Source organism: Macrobrachium nipponense, chromosome 47, assembly GCF_015104395.2.
Source record: "Macrobrachium nipponense isolate FS-2020 chromosome 47, ASM1510439v2, whole genome shotgun sequence".
Lineage (NCBI taxonomy): Eukaryota > Metazoa > Arthropoda > Malacostraca > Decapoda > Palaemonidae > Macrobrachium > Macrobrachium nipponense.
Genome location: NC_087222.1, coordinates 6,311,153 through 6,336,152, shown reverse-complemented (window position 1 = coordinate 6,336,152; position 25,000 = coordinate 6,311,153). Strand labels below are relative to the sequence as shown.

General features: G+C 38.0%; 1 protein-coding gene and 1 pseudogene across 1 annotated transcript in view; one reads left to right on the top strand and one right to left on the bottom strand.

Moving 5' to 3' along the window:
- Positions 1 to 6,359, bottom strand: part of LOC135204377 (major facilitator superfamily domain-containing protein 12-like) — a 12,464-nt pseudogene extending 6,105 nt beyond the window's left edge.
- The window catches only part of LOC135204437 (uncharacterized), a 137,771-nt gene that overhangs the window by 71,469 nt on the left and 41,302 nt on the right, over positions 1 to 25,000 (top strand). The gene's annotated exons all lie outside the window — the stretch shown is intronic.

Sequence of the window (25,000 nt, the reverse complement as noted above, 5' to 3'; positions counted from 1 at the left end):
CAGAAGATGTCCCACCCAGTCAAAATCCAAAATCCAAAGGCGGTGCCAAGAAGATGTCATCCAAATAAAAAGGCTGGACAGGGAGAGAAAAGAAGACAGTGAGAAAGAGTGGAAAGCAGAGACAGAAAGAGGAAGACAGGGTGAGAAGAAGAGACAGAGAAGTGGGAAGTGAGGTCTGTGCGAATATAGACAGTGTTAAGTGACAATATTGTACTCAGTAAAATTCCCTTGTGCCTAATAGACTTTCAAAGAAAACAGAATAGTTTGTCTCGGTCCAAGTGCCTAAGGTCACGGTGGAAAGATTTATAAGGATTTTTTCCCATCAAGAATAAATACATATAAGGACGCATCAATTTAATTTTTTTTTTTCCCAAAAATTTAAGGTAAACAAGATAGCAACTAATTACATAATTCCTCCAATCACTGCCAAATCCATTCCAGTTGTCCCCTCCGGTCAATTCTTTACCTTAAAGTTGTACCCTTACATATATATATATATATATATATATATATATATATATATATATATATATATATATATATATATATATATATATATCTATATATATTTAGATATATATATATATATATATATATATATATATATATATATGTGTGTGTGTGTGTGTGTACGTATAACTAAAAATAAACGCAACCGTGTTAAAGAACAAGTAACATGTACTTCAGAAGAGACATACACACCCAGACAAGACAGACACCGACAAAACAACCACATTGATAAAACAGCTTGCAAAGCAACTGAACTCTTGCTGAAGACAGAGCCTGAGAGGCACCCAGACTCACATGAAACTTCCCCACATCTTCGGGCCCAATAGTATCCAAGTAACAGGGTTTCTCGACGGGTTCAACAGCGACTAGTTCAGCCCCGTCGCCCCGTGCAGTGAGATGGCGTACCTGATAGCCCTTTGACTTGGGTCTGAACCGTTTTCAGCACAAGGAGGGTCACTGCGAAGACGATCAGGTTCGACAGCACAGTAAAGGCGTACCTGCAACGAAAGGAGAGCTGATTAACATGAGCTTTCTTCCAATGAAACCAGTCGTCGTTTACTTAGTCTAGCGCTATTGCCTACTTGGCATTCTTGCTCGCTAATGACAAGCGGCCTTGTAAAGATTGTTGAGAAACGTCTATTTTCTCACTCTTAACTAACGTATGTGGGGCTATCTTGGTTTCAGCTTATTGTTTTCTAGCTTTGAGTCACCAGTTTAACAACGAAGCCTGATTTTAAAAAAAATTTTAAAAAAAAAAGTACTAGCTAGTGAGACATTCCGTAGAGTGAGAGTGAAAGGGAGACTGGGAGGAAATCTGAAGAAAAACGAGAAATGATAACCTGAATGTTTGTTGCAGGAATCACATTGTTTATTTTTTTATAATGGATATGCTTTAACCAGTATCATTACTGCCAAACAGTCCTGCAGATAAAGACGAGAAGACCATTACCTTTCCAAGCAGGCTTCCAATGAACTGGGAATCCTAAGTGGAAAATTGGAATTGCTTTTGGAATATAAAATTTTATGCTAAAGGCCAAGCACTGGGACCTATGAGGTCATTCAGTGCCAAAAAGGAAATTGAGAGTAAAATGAGGCCTTAAAGGTGTAACAGGAGGAAAATCTCGCAGTTGCACTATGATACGATTGTTAAGAGAGGGTGGAAAGTAAGATGGAAGGAAGAGAATATGAACGGAGGTAAAGTAAGAGGAATGAAAGGGGTTGCAGCTATGGGGCCGAAGGGACACTACAAAGAACCTTAAGCAACGTTTACAGAGCACCAAAGAATTATTTACAGAGTCTGAGGCTGCCATTAGAACAGCGAGAGAGGAGGAGAAACTAATAATAGGAGCTGACATACTCCCCAGGGAGCCGAAGTGGAAGGGACAGAATACAAAGATGCAAAATAGATACAGACACCGTATAATAAAGGACAATATTTTCATACATATATAGTTGTTAAACTGTGGACACTCGTAAACTAATGAGCAGCAACAATCATGAATACTGCTGCTCATAAGTTCAAGAGTGTCCAGTGGCTAATTCACATTTAGCCTTTACTTAACAAATATTTATGTAGTATAAAGATATTGTCCTTCAACAAACTGTGTATGTATCTATCTGGCATCTGTGGATTCTATCTTTTCCACTTCGGTCTCCCAGTTCTTTGGAATCCTGTACTGAAAATAAATCCCTGTAAACTTCTTATTCATTCATGTTGAAAAAGGCATTGCATAGAAAATCTTGCATAATGAACTCATGTGGCTCTGACAAAAACGCTCTGGAATTTACGAAATGTTCCGTAAGAAAAATCTAAATGTGCAACAGGATAAGATTTTTCTTAAAGTTTGACATAAACTGTATATTTGACAATAATGAATTATATGCCAACACTGCAGACATAGCAGATCTTGTTTGCTATAGTAAAACGGAAAAAAAGGAAAGGCCCCAGTTGCCCGTTAGTTCACTTAAAAGAACGTTACAGATCCGGTCCCCATATTTTTGTGACTGATCTGGCCACCCCACTCCACGGTTCCACAAATCCTGCGGCCTAAGGCTACGCATGTCTCTTTAAGAACGTTAACTTACCCAAACCATTTGATGGTACAGGACTGAATCTGACCACAGGGTCAAGGCTCATTCCAACGTTTCCAGAAAGAATGGAAAATCCAGGTGGCACCAGAATATAACGAGAGGCGAAACCAAGGAAGTAAGATTAACATAAGCCTAAGTACAGACCACCATGGACGAGTAAAAATGAGGAAAGGAGACATGTAAGGTGAAGTCGAACATGATTCGATCTTTCTTGGCCTGTACCTAATGGAATTCAGCTCAGTCCTCTGGCGCTTTCTCCGTCGTGAGTTCAGGTATGGAGGGCCAGATAGAGAGATCTGGACGCACGCCCACCCAAACTGGAAGACGCACACGAAGGACACGTAATATGCAAATCGGGTCCATTGGTTCGTGCCCTTTGCATGCCAAGCAGGAGTTGAAGATGAATGGGAAACTCAGGGCAACCAGAATGGTGCCTGCAATGGTGAAAAGAAAATGGTCTCAGTTTCAATGAAATTGGGAATGAATCATCTATGTCAGTTGGGTAGTTTGGATGAGGATGAAAACTAACATTATGGAAACCAAATTTATAAATCGTTAAAACTTTCTGTTTTATAACATTGTTGTACCTCATTTTCTCTCGACCATTGCAAGATAGAGTGAGAAATAATGCCATATAAGAAAATACGACGTTTCAGATGTAGTAGATGAGATGAGGATGATAACGGCTCGGACATGTCCCTCGCACCACCCCGGGAAGAATGGTTCTTTCTATACGGGACAGTCAGTGTTGGACCATAATACTAAATTGAGCATCACACGCGAAATCTGATATCTTCAATAATCGCTTGAATTCAAAACTTTAGTTTTAATTGAAGACATTTCTACACTTATCTACCTTGAATTTAAAAAAAAAGACAAGCGAAGGATCCTCATTAACTACATTATTTCTTACCTGTATTTGTGTGATTTAATGACTGATTAAGAGTCAGACAAGCCCAGCCTCTACTAATATGTCGAAATGAAAAGTAACGAAAAAGAAGCTCTAAATAAGAAACGAAGCAAAATGAGCGGGTCACCTTACAGCCAGTGCCAGACTTTCCGGCGACCGTATCTGGCGCACACAGGGATTCTGTTTTCTTTTGTCGGAAAATATCCTCACAAAAAGGGGTACTCAGGCCATCTGCGACTTGACCGACAAGGAGCACCAGACCAGCATCATGGGGTCGAACAGAAGGACCTGTTGGGAACGATGTTTGAGAGATGTTCTTGCTCAGGTTTTCACTGGAGGCTAAAACAGACAGAAATAGTACTGTTAATGAGGTAGACGTTATTCCTAATGCGCAATCATTCACAGGGAAACAAGACTAAAGCACTCTCATCTTGCAAAGCTGTATTCCAATGGAGACAGAGACTGACCCTGAATGAATCAAACAGAAAACAGAGTCGAGCAGAGAGTATCATATATGAAGAGAGATAAATTGAAAAAAAAAACAACATAGTTAAACAGAATCAGTGGCGTAACTAAGGTGTGGGGGCACTGTCCTGGCGTGGGGGCGGGGAGACAGGGGACACTGTACCATCTTTTGAGCAGGTCTGGTCTGGCATAATTCTAGATTTACTAATCAGTTGCGCTTTGATGTCGTTATTAGCGAATTCGCTTCCAACAAGCTCTTAGGGATCCGTTGTAAATATGCCGTGTTGTTTTTGTTTTAACTTTATGACATAAAATAAATGACAGAGATGTTCAGGCTTCATTAAAATATGGGTTTCATTTTCACCACTTGAGTACTTTTTTTAGCACGAGAATGGGGCTGCATTTCCCAAGTCTGCCCTGGGAGCCACTAACCACTAACGCTCGTTACGTCATTGAACTATAAGTTACATAACAAAAGAATAAAGTCAATGATGCACAGCGTTTATAAGTAGCAGCTTATCGTCTCTGCAACTACTGAGAATTGCATATCGTAAACAGCAGGAAGAGGAATGTTAGCATCAAGGTCTACAGAGCTGCAGCCACTTCGTAGCTCTACCAACAGCAGTCCACGCGACTCCCTGGGCCGCCGCCGGCAGACAGTAACCGAACTCCTTGGGATTCGTTTAGGGAGAAGCAGCTACCGGTTGTCACTTGTCGCTGGCTGCGAATTCCAGTTTGCTTTCTCTCTCTCTCTCTCTTTTTTAACTGGTATCCAAGGATTATATAGTACACATTTCCGTTCATAGGGAGTTTATACCTATATATATATATATATATGTATATATATATATATATATATATTATATATATATAATATATATATATATATAATATATATCAATATTTTCGGCCCAGACCATATATGTTAACCGAAGGGAATTTGGGGGTTTTTTTTTTTTTTTTTTTTTTTTTTTTTAAGTCGATAATAAATTTGTCTGCTCACAGGCGCGAACCATAGAAACCAACAAATTTGTTGGGTTCAATGGTTCGCGCCCGTGAGCCACAAATTTCTTATTGACTAAAAATTCCCCTTCGGTTAACAATATATGAAAATATACTAAGAAAATCACACAAAGTAAGCCCGTGATTTTGTTTATTAGCTGAAGCCACTGGGAAAATTCAAAAAAGAAAAGACAGAGTGCCAAGTAGTTTCTTGTATACAACACATCTTCGGAAGTTCTGTTAAATACACGAAACTACTTGGCACTCTGTCTTTTCATTTTTAAACTTTCCTTGTGGCTTCAGCTAATAAGAAAATATATTAATTCCGAGGTAGAGTGAATTAGATATTAAAGGACATTTGTAGTTCGATGTCTACATATATATGTGTGTATATATAAATGGTTGACAGCAGATTCGGGCTGAAACTATGTAAAATATTTACCCTGGGTACAGCAAGGTAAATTAAGGTTAGGTTGGTAAATTAAGGTTAGGTTAGGATGTATTATGTTTTTCGGCAATTTTAATCGAAACAAATACCTATTCCTCCAATCTGCAGTGGCTACATTTATCGATGTCTTGAACTTTTTAATTGATATATAGCAGCTACCTTTAGCACACAGAGGGAATCATACGGCTGCTACTGCACTTCTACCGTTACAGTTGAAAACAGTCAGCCATTTTTAAATATCGATCGAATCTAAGATGGCCATTACCACTAATTAATTTCTCAAAATTCACCAGCCTGTCCATCCACTAATAATCCACTGTTAACCGGAAGCATCGAGACATTATTGTACCTGAGAGGAATCTCCAACATATTAATCAATTAATTTTTAGCTTCTGAAAAAATTTTGTGGGTTTTGGTACCTGATTTTAGAAGTACTCAAATGTCTGTTTACCACCAGCTTACCTTCTCACAGAAGATGAGGAGATAAGAGAACCACATGGAGGCGCAGAGGTCGTTGAACACGTGGCCGACGCCATAACTCAGCTTGACGATCCATGGAAGGGAATTCATCGTCCTTGTGCGACGGGACTGTGCTGCTGATGCTGCTGCTGCTGCTGCTGCTGCTGCTGCTGCTCCCTCGTCGATAAAGGTCCTGTTCGGCTCTTGGCTTCGGGAGGATTGACTTAGAACTGAGTTTCTAGCGACTGCCTTTTTGCTTTATACAGTAAGTCTTGACTTGTCGAGGCAGACAGTCGGGTCTAAAAGCGTAAGACTTATAAGTGACGTACGTCCTTTCTTCCAACTGTTGAGCTGGTTATGCCATGCAATCTCCTCCCCCGAAGTGTCAAAGAACTAGAAAGGTACAGACTGTCATTGACAACGAAAAACCAGCCTTTTTGTTATTATTATTATTATTATTGCTGATGTCATGCAGTGGACCATTACTGACTTGACCAGGAATCAAGATACTTCAGTCTCAAATAAAATTGTCTGAATAAGAAATCACTTGTTACAATGAACCATAACACACGACAGTAACAACATTTCAGAACATATATGCCTGAGAATGAATGAGAATCCTTTTCAAGATGAACATGGCAGCAACTAAAAATGAAATGGTGAGACAATTCAGTGACTGGAGTTGAACTCACAATTCTCGTTTTACTTACGAAGAAGAGGGACAGTGCATGGAATCGGCATCAAACTGTTGGCTTGGGCGATAGACGGACCTATGTAGTTACTCGCATCTAGGGTGTCGGAACTAGATTTCCCCCCTAGGAAAGAAAAAGGTCCATAGATATAACCTGTCCAAAGGACATGAAAGAACACTATAAAAAGGGTTCATAGCACTTGAGTGAGAGTCGAATATAGACAGACTCTCTTCAGATAAGGGCGAGAGATGAGTGGTCCGATAAAAATAAGATAACCCCGTGCATATTGTCAACTAGTTCTATTAGATTTTCAGCAGTTGCGTAAGATCGCAAAATGAACCATTTTCAGTTGCATCAATTTATTAATGAAAATACATGAGGTGACCAATTGTTATTGTTGTGGGGCAAGTTGATGATAGGCACTGATTATTCACCCAGAACACAAAGATGTGTGACTTCCATATTCAACTTCGATAAGAGGGAGAAATTACATAAGTAAGCGTCTATGATGGATTTTTGGAATGTCCCAGAAAACTTTGGCTACTTTCCGATTCTCCTTCGCTCGACAGATAATTAACTCATAGAACTGAATCTAATTCACGTAATCGTAATGGTGGCATATAAAAGAAGGAGGATAAAAGTACCAAATGTGGAAGACTAATCAGAGTGTCATCATGATTTCTACATACAAATCTAAGCCCAATCCGCTCACCGGGACTTAGCAAAGAGCGGCTACCTCAGCTGGTAGCATTATGTCGCCGTGTGTTTGCATACATTCTTTTGATGAGATACACCTCTTTGCATGAATCATCAGTCAAGACTCTGATTATTAGTTCTGATTTTGATAGCACTCCCTGCGGCCTACGAAGAAACGAACTATGACCTTCTGATGGAGCCTCTTTCACATTTCTTTATCTGCGAAGGGGAAAAGCAACCAATGATGATGCCTTCTAGTTGTAAAGGTAATCAAGCTCCATCATTTCCAGATTTTTAGCAATAGTTTTTCTATAGAAAACGCATTATGTCTCTCTCTCTCTCTCTCTCTCTCTCTCTCTCTATAAATATATATAGATATATATATATATATATATATCTATATATATATATATATATATATATATATATATATATATATATGTATGTATATTATATATGTACATATATATATATAATATATATATATATATATATATATATATATATATATATATATATATATATATATATATATATGTATGTATGTATGTACGTGTATCCATATATATCTTTCGTATCGAGTCGCTCCATTCTAAAGGGAACCAATAAATGCAACTTACACCCTGAGAGACGAATGAGGGTGAGATTCCTGTCTTCAGCTTCTCGGTCGCCGTTACTAAGATCGACTCGATCACTTTTTTTCAAATATGTTAGTTCTCGGTACTGAGAAAGATTGATAAATATTAACCAAGAATTTTCCATGGCGGCGCTCGGGGAATTTCTGATAATGGAGACTCTACCTCGACGATTGGACAGTAAGTTTTTTTAAGAGTCATGTAACAGCTGAGAGTTTGATTTACATAATGCAATAGGAATATTTGGGTAGATATATGCAGTGGCGTAACTAAGAGTGGGTGTGGGGGGGATGGGGGGGTACTGTAGGGGCGGGGTATGGTGGCACTGGCATCTTTTGAGCAGGTCTGGTCTGGCATGAATCTAGATTTTCTAGTATATTTCGCGCCGCTAGGTTTAAAATGTGCATTTAATTTTCACCCTTTTGCACTTTTCAACACGGGACTGGAGCTTTACGGGTTGCTCTATGAGCAAGAGTCCGTGCAGGCATAAGGTCAGCTCAATCAAAATAACCAAACATCAAGTAAAGGCAAACGTAATACACTTACACATACACACACACACACACACACACACACACACACACATATATATATATATATATATATATATATATATATATATATATATATATATATATATAAGTCATATCACATTACCGTGATTCATATACATATATCAAGCTACAAATGTCCTTAATATCTAATTCGCTATACCCAGGAATTATTATATTTTCATATATGTTTAACCGAGGGGGAATTTTATTAAGACGATAATAGAATTGTGCAGATAAACTATGATATCAATAGTCATCAAAGTCATTCACGGTTTCTCTCTCACGTTTTCTCGTTGACTTTGATGAATATGATATCATAGTTTATCTGTATAAGTTGAAAACTAAGCTCCGATCTTGACACTGTATTTGATAATGACCTCCATAGGCGCTCTGCTACCTTGTTTAAGTAGTCCGGAAAAAGCCGCTATTCGAAAAATAGAGAAAAATCTCCACAAGTGTAACGCTGCCGAGGTAGCCATCACTTTTATGAAGTATTATATTATTATTATTATTATTATTATTATTATTATTATTATTATTATTATTATTAATTATTATTATTATTATTTTATTTAATTTTATTTATTTATTTATTTATAGGTCTATCACAGTCCTCCAATTCGACTGGTGGTATTTATAGTGTGGGGTTTCTGGTTGCATCCTGCCTCCTTAGGAGTCCATCACTTTTCTTACTATGTGCGCCGTTTCTAGGATCACACTCTTCTGCATGAATCCTGGAGCTACTTCAGCCTCTAGTTTTTTCTAGATTCCTTTCCAGGGATCTTGGGATCGTCCACAGTGCTCCTATGATTATGGGTACAATTTCCACTGGCATATCCCATATCCTTCTTATTTCTATTTGCAGGTCTTGATGCTTATCCATTTTTTTTTCCTTACTTTCTCTTCAGCTCTGGTGTTCCATGGAATTGCGACATCAATGAGTGATACTTTCTTCTTGATTTTGTCAATCAACGTCACGTCTGGTCTGTTTGCACGTATCACCTTATCTGTTCTGATACCATAGTCCCAGAGGATCTTTGCCTGATCGTTTTCTACCACTCCTTCAGGTTAGTGTTCGTACCACTTATTACTGCAAGGTAGCTGATGTTTCTTGCACAGGCCATTGGAGAGCTTTTGCTACTGAATCATGCCTCTTTTTGTACTGGTTCTGCGCAAGTGCCGGACATTCGCTTGCTATGTGGTTATGGTTTCATTTTTCGTATTGCACTTCCTGCATATGGAGAGTGTTATTTCCATCTATCGTTCTTTGAACATATCTAGTTCTTAGGGCCTGATCTTGTGCCGCTGTTATCATTCCTTCAGTTTCCTTCCTTGAGATCTCCCCTCTGTAGCCATTGCTAAGTGTCATCACTGGCTAGTTCTTTAGTCTGTCTCATGTATTGCCCGTGCATTGGTTTGTTGTGCCAGTCCTCTGTTCTTTTTGACATTCTCCTGTCTCTGTATATTTCTGGGTCTTCGTCTACTTTTATCAGTCCTTCTTCCCATGCACTCTTGGGCCACTCGTCTTCACTGGTTTTCAGATATTGCCCCAGTGCTCTGTTCTCGATGTTAACGCAGTCCTCTATGCTTAGTAGTATTCTCCCTCCTTCCTTTCGTGTTATGTATAGTCTGTCCGTATTTGCTCTTGGATGCAGTGCTTTGTGTATTGTCATATGTTTCCTCATTTTCTGGTCTATGCTGCGAAGTTCTGCCTTCGTCCATTCCACTATTCCTGCACTGTATCTGATTACTGGCACTGCCCATGTGTTTATGGCTTTTATCATATTTCCGGCATTGAGTTTTGACTTGAGTATCGCCTTGAATCTCTGCACATATTCTTTCCTGATCGTGTCTTTCATCTCTTGGTGTTTTATATCACCTCCTTCCATTATTCCCAGGTATTTGTATCCTGTCTCATCTATGTGTTTGATGTTGGTCCCACCTGGTAGCCCTTCAATTGACTCATCATGCCCCTAACCAACACTCGCCCTCCTACTTGATGTTCCTACCCACTGTCGAACATACCTAACTGGTTTGAGCAGGATGATTCTCGAGTAAATATTTTCGAAGAAACTGACAAAAGTCGTGCTGGGAGCACTCGTTGGGCGTCCAGTCTTTATGCTTGTACCACCACCACATGAGGCCGTTCCTGCCATCTGCAAATTCACAAGAAGACTATTTCAGTGACAGCTGCTCCTATATATATGATTTTTTTCTTTCTCCATGTGGAAGTTGAAGGTAATACGTGATTGATCTCGTTTTCCACATTGATCTTAAACAATGAAAGAAATAAAAAAAATTTCTGTACAGCATACAGCTGTATGAAACGCTCAACCGTGGCCCATGAAACGTTCACCAACAGCCTGGTGGTGCCTTGTTGTTGGCATCTGTAGGCCGATGCCAGTACATGGTCATTGTTAAATTTAACTTTGAATAAAATAAAAATTACTGAGGCTAGAGAGCTGCAATTTGAAATGTTTGATGATTGGAGGATGGATTATCAACTTGCCATTTTGCAATCCTCTAGCTTCGGTAGTTTCTAAGATCTGAGGGAGGACAGAAAAAGTTCGGACGGCAGGACACAAATGGCCACTTCAATAGTTTTTCTTTCAGAAAAACTAAAAAAAAAAAATATATATAGATACACAGGTTTTTCCCGTTACTGATTACCATTATGAAATGTTATCACATCAGCATAGCGAGTCCAGTTTTGACAATCTACTTTGAAGCCATTGCCGATGGAATTACGTCTGTCTTACTTTTTGTAACCGACGGGAGACGAATATAAAAGATGTGGAAAACATCCAGCAGCTCTTAATAACAAAACGAACCATTAAAAAGACTTAATTACTCAAATGAATTCTGCGTTGTGAAAAGAGCTTTCGTGTAACCAGTGCGCTACCAAACATTTGTGGAAAAAGATGAATATCAATAAAGAGTTATCTCTTGACATTACAATTATGATAATATATTCTTCAACCTAAGACATAAATTCTCCTTACCAGAGGGATTGATTTTTTTTTTTTCTTGAAAATCCAGTAACATTTCACCACCAAGCTGGAGTCTTATTCCCAAACAGAGGCAACTTTTTTGCAGCGTCGAATGATATATATCTTACAATTACATCTTGAACCAGCGTTATGTTGTTGCTGGGCATTTCGGTCCTACTTTTGAATATATTCAAAAGGATTTTTTATAAGATAGAAAACTGCTCATAATCATGTACCACTTGTCTGGTAAATACAAAACTGCTATTTGAGCGTTGACACGTTTTCAGAAGAAAAACTTGCCAGTGTTTCTGATGAGATTTAGTCCTACAATGCCTGAAATAGCGAGTAAACACCATCAGGGCGTTTACAGCCCAGGGTCAAAGAGAAGAGTTGGATGTAAGCGAAAACAAAAGCGGCTAATGAAAAGTTTTAACGAATGTCAGCAATCTGATGCAAGACAATGTATAATAATTCATCAGAAAATTAATAATAGAGATGTACTTTCTCAGTTTTTTTTTTTTTTTTTTTTTTTTTTTTCACGAGAAAGTGTGTTTTGTAGGAAGGCTGTAAAAAAAGTCAAGTTTGAATGAAACTACAATTAGCCTTAGCAGTCAGGCGCTTGCGTCATTAAGTAAAATGGGTCACTGAAAGAGTCTTGCATCTAGAGACATTAAATCACCCGAATGTCCTGCCTCGTAATCTAAAATATGACAAATTTTGTATCAATTTGTATTCTTCATAGCTAACAAAACCCTCTGTCTTATAAATAGGATAAATCTTCTCTGCCGGCTGGAAAAACGGTTAAAACAATCACAGATTGGAAAGCAAGGCATCTGTGAAATATGGCAACTTGCATATACAAGGTGGAAGCTGATCATAGACCAAACACAGCACCTTGATTCAAGGGGCTTGTCTGGTCCAGGGCGAACCACGGGAACAAGAAGAAGGCGAGTTGCAGGACATAGAGACTGGCGATCCCCACGGCGGAATAGATGCAGAATGACTCAGGGCGGGGAGGACCTTCGAAAAATTTCAATTTAAAAAATAAAGTGGAAATGGAAAACAAGTTTTCATGGGTCGAACAATACTTTAGTGAGCTAGTGAAAACCAAATTACAATACTTCTTTGAGTGATGTTTGTGACAAAAATTGTTAAAATCAAGCTCAGGAAAACTAATAAATCAAAAACTTCTGTCAAAACTTCTCCGAATCGAGGCTCAAAGTTTGCCTCGCGTGGAAATGAACATAAACTGGAGTAAAGCTCTGAATCAACATAATCTAGATATACAAAAGATTAGTTGCAACAACATGTGGCACTGAATAGACCTTCATACCGTTGTGGCACCGATGAAGAAAGCTCCAAAATCTGTGATAGAAGTGACAGTGATGGCGACCCCGGCATGGCGAAGAGCCCTGGCCATCTGCTCGAGGCGTCATTCCTGGTGAACAGAAGAGAGAGAGAGAGAGAGAGAGAGAGAGAGAGAGAGAGAGAGAGAGACTGGCATTAATTTCTAAGAGTACAGGAAGAGTTTACAAAGTTAGTGTACAAAGTTCTTTTCGAAAAGGACGTATGATATCGTTGTTGATAAATAAAGGTAGAAGCCACGAAGGAAAGTGAAACAGTGGAGTGCGTGTAGATCTTTCGACTCAAAGTCCTTACTAGTCTGCTAAGTAAGGACCCTGAGTCGAAAGATCTCGCAGCACTCCACTGTTTCACTTTCCTTCGTGCCTCTACCTTTATTTATATATCTTCATCACGTTCCAAATTATGCATCTTTATTGATATGCAGTGAATTGTGTATTCTGGTTCTTCAGCCGGTAAATGACAAAAGCCTAACACTGCTACCACCTTACACTTAGAAAATTACCACGCTGAAAAATCCAGCGGGAAAATAATAAGAAAAGAGACTGTACGTTTCACAAAATGACTCAAGGAAAATGAAAAAATACCAAGCAAGCGCTCGAAAACGTTATCACATTCGGTTCTACCGCCTGATTTAGGTTACTGAAGCACTGGACGATGACGAACATGTCATTCACTCCTAAACCGAGCATGAGGAGAGGAAGGATGCTGTGGACCGGTCCGTAGGGCAGCGAGAAAGCGGAGCACAGACCGAAAAATGGGCCCTCCTGCCAAGGTCAAAAACATCCCCAGCAAACGATAACAGAGGCTGTCGGAGGGAAAGAAAGGGTGATTGATTATGTGTGAACTTTTATTTTCTTTGAGTTTCATCATTTATGAAGATTAAAAATATCTGGATTTTAATTTCAGTTTCACTAAAAGGCTCTAACATGGAACATGTTATGATCTAATGATACGAGTATCTTAAAAACTGACTCTCACTAAAAGCTCTGATACGCAATTATTTCATCAATTTATTTATGATCCTAATGGTATGAGTATTATGAACATTGACTCTCACTAAAAGGCCCTAATACGCAATTCATTTCATCCGTTTATGATCTCATGATATGAGTATTATTAAAAATTGGCTCTCACTAAAAGGCTCTAATACGCAATGCATTCCATCATGTCATGATCCTAATGAAAAGTAGATAAATAAAGCTGAATTGCACACAAAGTTAATTTGCTCCAAAACTGACACAATCTGTAGGCTAAACTACGTCCTTATAGTTCTCGATATTAAATCTGTGAGAGCCTACAGCAAATTTGTACAGGTTCTGAATAAACCTAAAGATTTTGAGAGGACCCACCAGATACCAGCACACAGGTCAAGAACTGCTACTATGAATCAGTATAAACGCCTAGGGAATGCAAGTCACGGTTGTACATTGGCATTTTCGGATATCTGTCCTGAAACAATCGCGCCTAAAATCGCAAGACTTTGGGGCTTTTGATTTGGCGCTTTTCCGTACAAATCTTCTATATAATCTGTGGAGTCTAAAGTACATGACTGGTTATAAATCCGTTTCGTCTGTAGCTAAGGGGCCCCTCTATTTCTGTTCAGTTCTGTTTGTACGAGATTCGTTCCCCTTTCCCTGTTCTCCACCATGCTGAACTTTCCCAACATCAGCTGAACGCAGATGAACAAGGTGGCTTCGCCGAACACCAGATAAATAACATCTCCGAAGATGGTGTCGCCGCTGATTTCTCCAAAACTGCCAGCGGCGAGAAAAATGGATGATATATGAGAAATACAGTGTTGAATGGAATATAGAATTTAGGCCAAATGCCAAGCACTGGGACTATTAGGCATTCAGTGCTGAAATGGAAACTGCCAGTAAAAGCTCTGATAGATGTAATAGGAGGAAAACCTCGAAGCAGTTGCAATCATGAAGAAATTGTTAGGAGAGTGTTAGAAAGTAAGATGGAAAAGAAAGAGAATAGAAAGGAGGTACAGTAAAAGGAACGAAAGGCGTTGCAGCTAGGGCAGAAGGCACGCTGCAAAGAACCTCCAGTAATGCCTACGGCACTACCCACGTACGGGGAAATACAGTGCTGCGAATGACGAAGAAATAAAAAATGGTGTGCATATCATGCCACTCGGGCAACCTCCAACCAAACCCGTCCATGTCCACCCCGCGTGGCACCATCAGCCACTTACGTATTGGATCTCCAGTGTCCAATGTTTGAAGTCTTCGAGAGATGACAAGGAATCCTTGATTGCAAATGCCAGCATCAAGTCCATTGGAAGGCTTACATAAGATTTTTGAATTCTAGTTTGAAATATTGGCATAGATGGAATTTTCTTGAATTTTTCTACTGTTGCTCAATAGTGTGATGAAATTTATTTTTCCTGGAAATTTATGTGAAACAAATTTCAATACAATATTCAGCACTTATGAGAAATTCCAGAAAATCCCGTACAAGCAAATATCTCAAAATCGAACGTAAAAGGCCTCATCTCTTCCTAAACTATTATGATAGTCATAGCGCAAGTGGTAAATTACAGAATAAAAAAGGTTTTATTCATGGGAAATTTGTATTTACAAAACTTCAGTTAAGTCGGCAGAGTTCAAGTGTCCTTAAGAGTTTATAAAGCATAAGTTTCCAGGAGGCACCAGTACAAATATAAAACTCAACTACATTCAGTTTACGACAGAATAACTTGTTTGTGTTTGTATGGTGTTTTTACATTGCATGGAACCAGTGGTTATTCAGCAACGGGACCAACGGGTTTACGTGACTTCCGAACCACGTCGAGAGTGAACTTCTATCACCAGAAATACACATCTCTGACCCGCAATGGAATGGCCGAGAATCGAACTCGCGACCACCGAGGTGGCAGACCAAGACCAACCCGATCATGCCACTGAGGGGCGTTCCCCGCGAAATCAAGCGCCTTAATGACCTCTGCTGCACAGACTTTAATTTGAAGATAATGCAATGCAGGGTATATACGCACATGGGGAGCAGGTGATATTCATATTGTTGGGAAAAACTCTCTATCACGAGAGTATATATAATGTTCTAAGGGGCCCACAGTAATTAAAAAAAAAATTAAGAGTTCGTGTATAATTTAAAAACACTGTGATGAAGAAAGAGGACAGTTAACTCCAACTAGGCCTTCTTTCTCCAACATGATCCCTAACGAGCTTACTACCGGTGTCAACAATCTTCAGCGACTCTGTTTATTTATTTATTTTGTATTTTTAAGTTCACCTCAGTACATGTTTGGTTTAATCATTCATTTGGACTGAAGATGAACCCAGGGAAGGGTTCGAAAGCAATGTTAAGTGTTTGTAAATTATACACGGACTCTTGTCATTTTTTGACATTGTGGGACCCATTAGAACCAATATTCATATTCTTATCAAAACTTGCTTATCACCTAAGGAATGTGTACACTTGATCCATTGTTTGAAAAGAAAACATAGCATATATGTGACATGAACATGTTCTAGGAGGGGACAGTTAGTCTGATATAAACGAAAATAAGTAAAAATGCGCCGGAGATACTCGGCACAGTCGAATTTTCTGTAGTACAGTATATAATGCTGTATGAAACTCTCAGCCGTGTCCATCGAAACTTTCAATCACGGCCCGGTGGTGGCCTGTGTTGTTGGCACCAGTAAGTGTCAGACGCACGTTCACGGCTAACTTTAACCCTACATGAAAAGAAAAAAAACTACTGAAGCTGGAGGGTTGCAATTTGATATGTTCGATGATTGAAGGGTGGATGATCAACATACCAATTTGCAGCTTTCTGGACTTGGTAGTTTTTGAGATACGAAAGTGGACAGAAAAATCTCAACAGTTTTCTTTTACATAAAAACAAAAAATGTCAATCAAATCAAAAATTTTATGTCATAAATTGAACTTACTTTTCATGCGCCAAACAGTTTCTAATCTTCTGCTCATTTCGCCTGCGTCGTGTTTTCGCCTGACTTATCTGATAAGTAATCTTTGCACTATGTAGTACACACCAGCCCACTTGTTGATGACCATTTGCCCTGGTGCTGGTCACTTGTTCATTATGATGAATTTGCCTTGATACTATACGGTTTCATACATACATGTAAACATACATACACACATTATATATAAAATATATATGTATATATATCATCTGATAAGTTTTATATATATATATATATATATATATATATATATATATATATATATATATATATATATATATATCATAGACGCATACATATATATACACAAAATCTAACATATTATATATATATATATATATATATATATATATATATATATATATATATATATATATATATATATATATATATATATATGTGTGTGTGTGTGTGATAGATATTAGATATATATATATATATATATATATATATATATATATATATATATATATATATATATATATATATATATATATACATATATGATATATATATACATACACACACACACACACACACACACACACACACACACACATATATATATATATATATATATATATATATATATATATATATATATATATAATATATATATATATATATATGTACAATTTGCACACACACTGTATGGTCCAGTCATACCTCCGCTAGGATTCCGGGAAGAGCTTCAAACCCGGCAGAGATCTGGACTGGTTCAAAAGCATCTGAATGTAGTAGGCTCCTTCCCAGTTGTAGAGGCCAGTGTTAACCTAAAAGGTAAAAATGGAATCAGGGCGTGATCCTTGTACACAGAGGCTTATTTAATGAGACGAGCAAAACTCAGTGACTTTATGTAACCCACATCCAAAGAAAAACAAAACCACCCCTCTGTCATTTACTGCGAGGTCCCCCCTGTTAGCACTTGTACTTGACGCGGGCTTCTTTGAAAGTTATAGAGCGTAATAGTTTAATCATCAAGAAAACATATAATTTAAAATGACATTTTCATACATTTACTAAACCATATTTAACTTCACATGGTTCTTGCCTCATGGTTCACGCGTTCCTCAAAAGAGTAGTCTCGCATCAGTGGAACAGAATTCTATCGAATGTGAATAAGAAAAGCAACACACTCGAGAAACAGACTGACAGAAGTTATACAGAGGGACAGAGAGTTACATACACAGACAGACAGTTATACAGACAAACAGACGAGGAAACCTAATCTGAAACGTTTACACAAATGCTTGCTATGAACGCGGAATACAAAACCTTTCGACAAAGTTAATCTACCGACTATGAAATCAAGTATAAAAGTATCTACGCTCTTGATCAATTGAATCTGCAAAATACGTAAGAGCCTGAGCGCCATTCACCTCCTCTGACAAACGGGCGTGGCTGGCACTCTCCCCCAAGGTGACCTCACTCCGACTGACCCTCATGACTAAATAGGCTATGGCAGTTTTTAGCAGCTGTCACATAACCCGAGCCATTCCAGGTCACGCTCCCCAGGAATTCGGTGATATTCATAGGGTAGGAGAACGTTTGTTCTGGAAATAATGAGTGTGAATAATAACTATAAGTCTGCCATTTATACATCGCAGTTCTTAGTACTCATACTTCTCGTTTTGTGAGTAATAATAATAGCTATGAATTATTACACGAGAATTAGCCTTGCTATCGTCCAACACGAGGTCAGCCTCTATCACCATTAACCACCATATAAATAATTTACGCAAAATTCAAGGTAACTTGGTCTGAACTTGGGACGGAACGTACTGCCACTACGGTTGGGACATGCTGTCTAGATTATCTCTTATATTACCTTCATAGTTAACAGTAAGAGTACACGAGTAACCACAGTAAAATTAATAATAATAATTCTCCAACAGGCGGAAGAATAAACTCAACGATAAAAAGAGACAAAGGCTATGCATTCAATAACGTCTCCTGAACTGTAAGAGGATGTACAATGGAATGTGTGCGTTTGAATCCACATAACTCACGCCATGTTGGCTGCGTTGACGGCTTCGGTGACATCCTGGTCCGTCAGCTTTTCGTAGACGGAAGAGTTGTAGCCCCAGATCTCCAGGACGCTGACTTCGAGGCAGGCGGTGGGATCATCGCGTAGAACTGGTAATAGATCTCTTGTCCAACGCCAGAGACCAGTCAAATTCGTCGCTCTCGAAGCTCCTGCTTGGAAAAAGCTGGCTCCTGATGTGATTGAGCTCTTTTCTCTGCTCTCGCCCAGTGCTGGGACCCTTTGAATGGGCGTGGAAGGGAACGGAGTGTACTATATTGCATCATTTGAAAAGCTTACGACATATATGTGCTGGAATTGTCTCTAGTATCATTGATGAAAAGGAAATCTGACATGGCAAGGTCAGTTACCCAAAAAGTTATCCTATCAACAAATCTCACAGGAATCCAGTTAGTATATTTACCTTAAACTGAAGGCGCTATGAAAAGGTCTTTGGAATAGGAAGCAATCAAGGCTGTATTTAATTACTTACACACATAATCACGCTATGAAACTGACCTTGATACACCATGCAAGAACTTGAGCTAAAGAGAAGACAGATGACTGAAAATCCATGATAATCCAGAAATGGAGTCCGCTTGCCGGGAAAAGCTATCAGTCACATTTATACACTTGGCAGCGATCAGAACTATATCATGTATCTAAGAAAAGGCTTTGGCAAATCAAGTCAAGCGACAGCACGACCCTTGCCGGGAGTGGTTCGAAGGTTCGACGTGTCATATGAGTGGCTAACAAAGGACATAAATTTCAAGGAGTGACACCTCAAAACATAAATTTCGTAGGAGTTGACAACCATCTAACCAATATCTAGTACAATGTTAGTAAATCAGTTGCTCTAGTTTTTTATAAAAAATCTTAGTAATTAAATCATTTTTAAAATTTTTGGTTACTTTGTCACTTCATCGTTATGTCACTCCAATAAACTGTTAATCCTTCAATACAGTATTTTAGTCACTCTTCGATACAGACCCGACTTACCTGTAGCAGACGTCTTCCTGGGTGACTGTTCTCCCGTTTCCATCGATGTTGTGGTTGCTCTGATATCTTGGTGAACACGAAACATCTGCATAATAATAATAATAATAATAATAATAATAATAATAATAATAATAATAATAATAATAATAATAATAATAATAATAAGCCGCCTTTGATAACACCAGCCCGAAATTCCGTTGATGGCTGAAAGCATGATGAAAATCAGACAGCTTCTTAGAAATCTCAGTGTGCCGGAGAAGCAAGTCAGTCTTTAGAATTCAATCTATAAAATAAAAAAAATATGTAGATTCTGACATTATATTAATTATAATTATAACAATAATAATTCTGATAAGGGAAGCTTCTCAGTAACATGGACCCTTACTTAACTATGGGGAAAGATGAAGGACAACGATGTCACATATTTCTCTTTGGACACCAGCAGTCTCTGAAATTCAGGACTTTGTATTTTCTATATTTTTGGACTTTTTATGGCTCCTTTTATTGGATGGAATTCTGTTGTAACAGAACATGTTTACCAGTCATATAACAGAGAGAGAGAGAGAAGAGATGAGAGAGAGAGAGAAGAGAGAGAGAGCGAAACGCGAATAGTTTCAAACTGTACGTGAGGGGAATAGGTGGTTACCAGAATAATACTACAGGTAATGATCACCAACCATCGTGGTTTGTCTTCAAAGAAAGAGTGGGAGAATAAGTCTTCCTTTAAAAGGTCTCCTCAAGTCTAGCATTATTTTAAAGATATAATACTCTTCCAAGGACAATAACAGAAAAACAAACAAAAACTTTCCTCTTCCACGCCAATTGGAGAACTATCGGGTAATATATATTAATATAATCGATAAATAATTTGAATTCTTGAGAAAACTTCGAAAAAATCAAAACCTTAAGAAATAATACACCGTCATAATAATAGATTATAAAGATTGTTGACGATGATAGTTTTCGTACCACCTGACGGCAGTCATTACCTTCTATGAAGACATAAACTCAATCAGGATCCATACAGAGGGGTCAACTAACGCGCAGGATATGGTTGGGTCAGGGCTGGGCGACTGAGATCACATGAGCCCCCGCTGCTCACAGTCAAGAATATCTTCGGGGGCGCATTTGAACGAAAATATCAAAACAGAATATATCTCTGCTTCTATTTTATATTACATCCGGTCTCTCAGGATTTCTTTTATGGTTCTGACCCTACTTTATGTTTATCCTGTCTCTAGGGATCTTTTATAGCCCTTCATCCATCAGGTCGGGTTTCAAATTGCAAGATGGCAGTATTGCGTCGGATTCTGCCATTTGCGAAAAGTGCAGCAAGAGAAAGACAGAATATAAAGGCCTGTTAGAGAGCAGTAATTGGGAGGAGACTGCAAAGTTCGTATCATTAGTTGACGAGTGGTTTGATACCATGAATTCTTGTACTGTTTATGGTGACAAGGCATCCCGAAACGCCTTTGGAAGTGATTATGAAAAAACAGAAAATGTTTTGCATGAAATGATGGCACATGAGAACCATGAAGGTGGCAAACTCACAGTTTAATTGCATGTATAAAATTTCAAAAGGGAGTGATTTTGTCATGCAAATCTCTGATAGACCTATAATGAGATGGTAAAGAAATTATATGGTGTTAAATTCATTCCTACAAGAAGACTGAATCAGGATGTACTTGAACACTTTTTTGGATGTGTACGTCAAATGAATGAGCCATATGAAAATCCTTATTCAGTAAACTTCAAATTCTGCTTAAGAAAGTACTTGCTAGGGAAAGACATTGCGCTGTTAGGTGACCCCTACCGAACGCATAGAAGAATTTGATATCCTTAACCAGCAATTGCAAACTCCAGCATTGCAATGCGAGACAGCGAGAGAGAACTATCTGTAGAAATATGCCTGACAAGTATTTTTCTTCAAAACAGTAGAATGTGACTTTGAAAAAGAAAATGAGGACGCAATAGACTTGGGAGAGGAACCTAATAATGAGACAGAGGAAGACAAAAGATTGATATCGAAGTGATAGAAGAAGAATCTCCTCGATACATTGGAGGCTATAGTGGAAGAAGTTTGGATTAAAATATCCTCATTTGGGAATTAAGGCATCAGGGGTGCAACGAAAAAGAAAAATCATGGCTTAGTACTATTAACATGGGCGGACTTCATGCTCCTTCTGATAATTTCATGTCTCAGTTATCTTATCATGAGGGAAATTTTCATTGCTGCTCATGGAGATACTGTAAGAGAAGGCAAAGACTGCATAAAGTCATTAATTTCAGAAATGGAATTATCGGGAGTTGATACTCCCAAAGATGTGATAGCATTTTTTGCTAAAATTTCTGTGTTCTTTCGGATGAGACGTCTGAACAAAGCAATTGTGATAGATAAAAAGAAAAAGAAAGAGTGTCGTAGCATGAAAAAGAAATTTATGAAATTGTGATATGTTAACTATCTGTTTCTTTTTTTTGACTTTGAAATCTATAATAAAATATATGATCAAAATAGTTTGTTTTTATGTCACCACAATTTTCTCATTTCAGTTCTTAGTGTTCCTTTCATAATCAAAGTATATGTTTATAGACAGAGACCCAAACAAATATGAAAACCTTACCTGTAGCTTAGTTTTACTAAAGAAATTAGAGCTTAACCAAAAAGTAAAGAAAAAAATACAAATCAACGGCAGATTAAAATGGTTAAGATCTTATCCCTTTTGATGACTAGACTACCTTCAGTTCCTCTGGTCAATACTTTAACGATACGATCATTTACTTATAACCAAAAATAACGAATATGAAAGTATTAACTTGAGTGAGTTTCACTTATGAAAGCATGGATGTAGAAAAGAAAAAAAGACAAGTATCAGGAACGGGTAGATAAGTTAAGATAAAAGAGAGAAAGGAATTATCGCCTATCATATGCTGAGGCGCCACACGCCTCACGGCGGCTCCTCACGTGACGAGGTTCCGGAATAGGCCTTATTTTCGTCCACTCTTAACTGACCCCTCTCTGTATGGATCCTGAACTCAATAAACTTTCCTTAAAACACGAGCTGGAAGAACGGAATATAAGAGACCCAACATAACAGATTCATGTAAACATTTAACCTGAGAATTATGGTTGTTAATCACAACAGCTTACATAAGAATTTATCTGATCCCAGGAAGCAAGAAATGAAGTTTACCTCGGTCAGAACTGTGATAAGCACTAGGTCATAGTGTCGTCCAGTATTTTTTCTGCTTATTCAAAAAACAAAAAAAAATTGCGCGTCCCCATTGATTTATGTTTTGTTTTAAATGGTTTTCCACCTAGATTCAGCGCTGTAAATATGAAATAATACAGAGTGGGTAATCATCATGTCACTGCAAATCCCGTAGCGTTATATGAAATCCCTGAATATATTAAACAGTATAGGTAACGTACTAGTAATGGCCACAAACACATTTTTGGGGTGTAACTGCTAGACAAAAAGGTCATTGAATACATAAACACAGTGGGATGGATAAAATATTCAAGAAGGAAATAAGAGAGAAAAAATAGCATTTAACAACATCAAGAGAGGTATAGAAAACAAGATAAAGATAAAGGATTTCTGAAGAAAGCATGCAGATGAGGAGATGCTGTACGAAGAGAATGAAAGTGTCTGATTTTGCATAAGATTGGGGATGAGACAAGGGTAACTCAAGTCTCCATCTCAGTCTTTACTATGCATGGGGGAATGCAAAAAGTCCAAGGAAGAACAGCAGATGTATGTGCAAAGTTGTGGGATAAGAAAATGGATTATGACTGCGGTGTTGAATTACTGATTGCTTGCAGAAGATGCTGTTCTGATAAGGAAAAGTGAAGAGAAATTGCAGAAGCTGGTGTAAGATTTGAAAATGCTTATAAGAGCAGGAACTGGAGAGTACATGTAAGCAAGATTAAGCTTGTAAATGCAACTTTAAATGGGGAAGATGGAGGCAAAGTACAATTTTGCATTTATATAGGTATTTGCAAGAATATAATAGAGGATGACTCGAACTGTCAATGAGAAGACTTTTGAGCCAACGCTCCTGGAAGTCAAGAGCAGATTAATGTGAATGAAAGAAAAAAGGTTTGAAGCTGCTGAAATGGATAGTTTATGCAGTATAAATAGGATAACAAGATATGGAGATTAGCAGTAGTTGAATCATTACTAAAGAGGATGAGTTAGTGTTTTGAGATGGTTTTGTTTGCGAAGAAAATAGTAAACGATGGGATGGCTGATAGCGTAACAGCGAAAGAGAGAGGAGGAAGGAGGAGAGGAAGAGCTATTAAGTGTTGCAAGACGGGATGGAAGAACTGATGGAAAGGAATTTCCTTTAGACCTGAAAAAAAAAAAAAAAAAAAGGTTTGTGTAAAGCAGAGGTGAAGAAACAAAAAATTTCCGCTCGATAAAATAAAACAAAATAAAACAAAATGACAAGCAAAAGCAAACGTAATACACATACACATCACACTTTTCTATATATATATATATATATATATATATATATATATATATATATATATATAATATATATATATATATGTGTGTGTGTGTGTGTGTGTGTGTGTGTGTGTGTGTGTGTGTGTGTATTTATGGAAAAAGAAGAAAAATATCTGACTTGATTAAAAAAATTCGATATATAAAGGTAAACAAAATACATCACAATGAAATAAGTATATAGCCCACAATTAAATATGAAGAGATAAAAGGAGTTTCTAATAAGCCACTCACCTCCCTGATGTAGTCAGCCCTCAGAACATTGTCCTCTGCTTCGATAGTTTCCACGTAGTCGGAGCCCTGGAAGCAGAATGTTGAGAGATGCTGAAAAGCTTCGTTATAAATTTTTCCTTCACTTCAGTTTCTCTCAAGAAAGCAGTTAAGAATCTCTAGTTGTACCAGTGGCAGATCTAGAAATCTTTCTTATTGGGTGGGGGTGGTTGTCCCTTAGGTTATATATATGAATTGATCTGTATAGAAATTCATGTGTGATACGTAACGGAAAATCTACTAGTTGTGTTATGTGTATATGTGATCAGAGAGTAATGATCAGACAGATATCGGTGATTCATCGAATGCCCATATGATCGTTGGTGGCGTGGCGTGGGTGATTCAAATGAGTGCCATACATCGAAGACCCTTAGGTTCCTTTCAATTATAAGAGGCCAATAAAGCTTAGACCTGTGACCCAAAC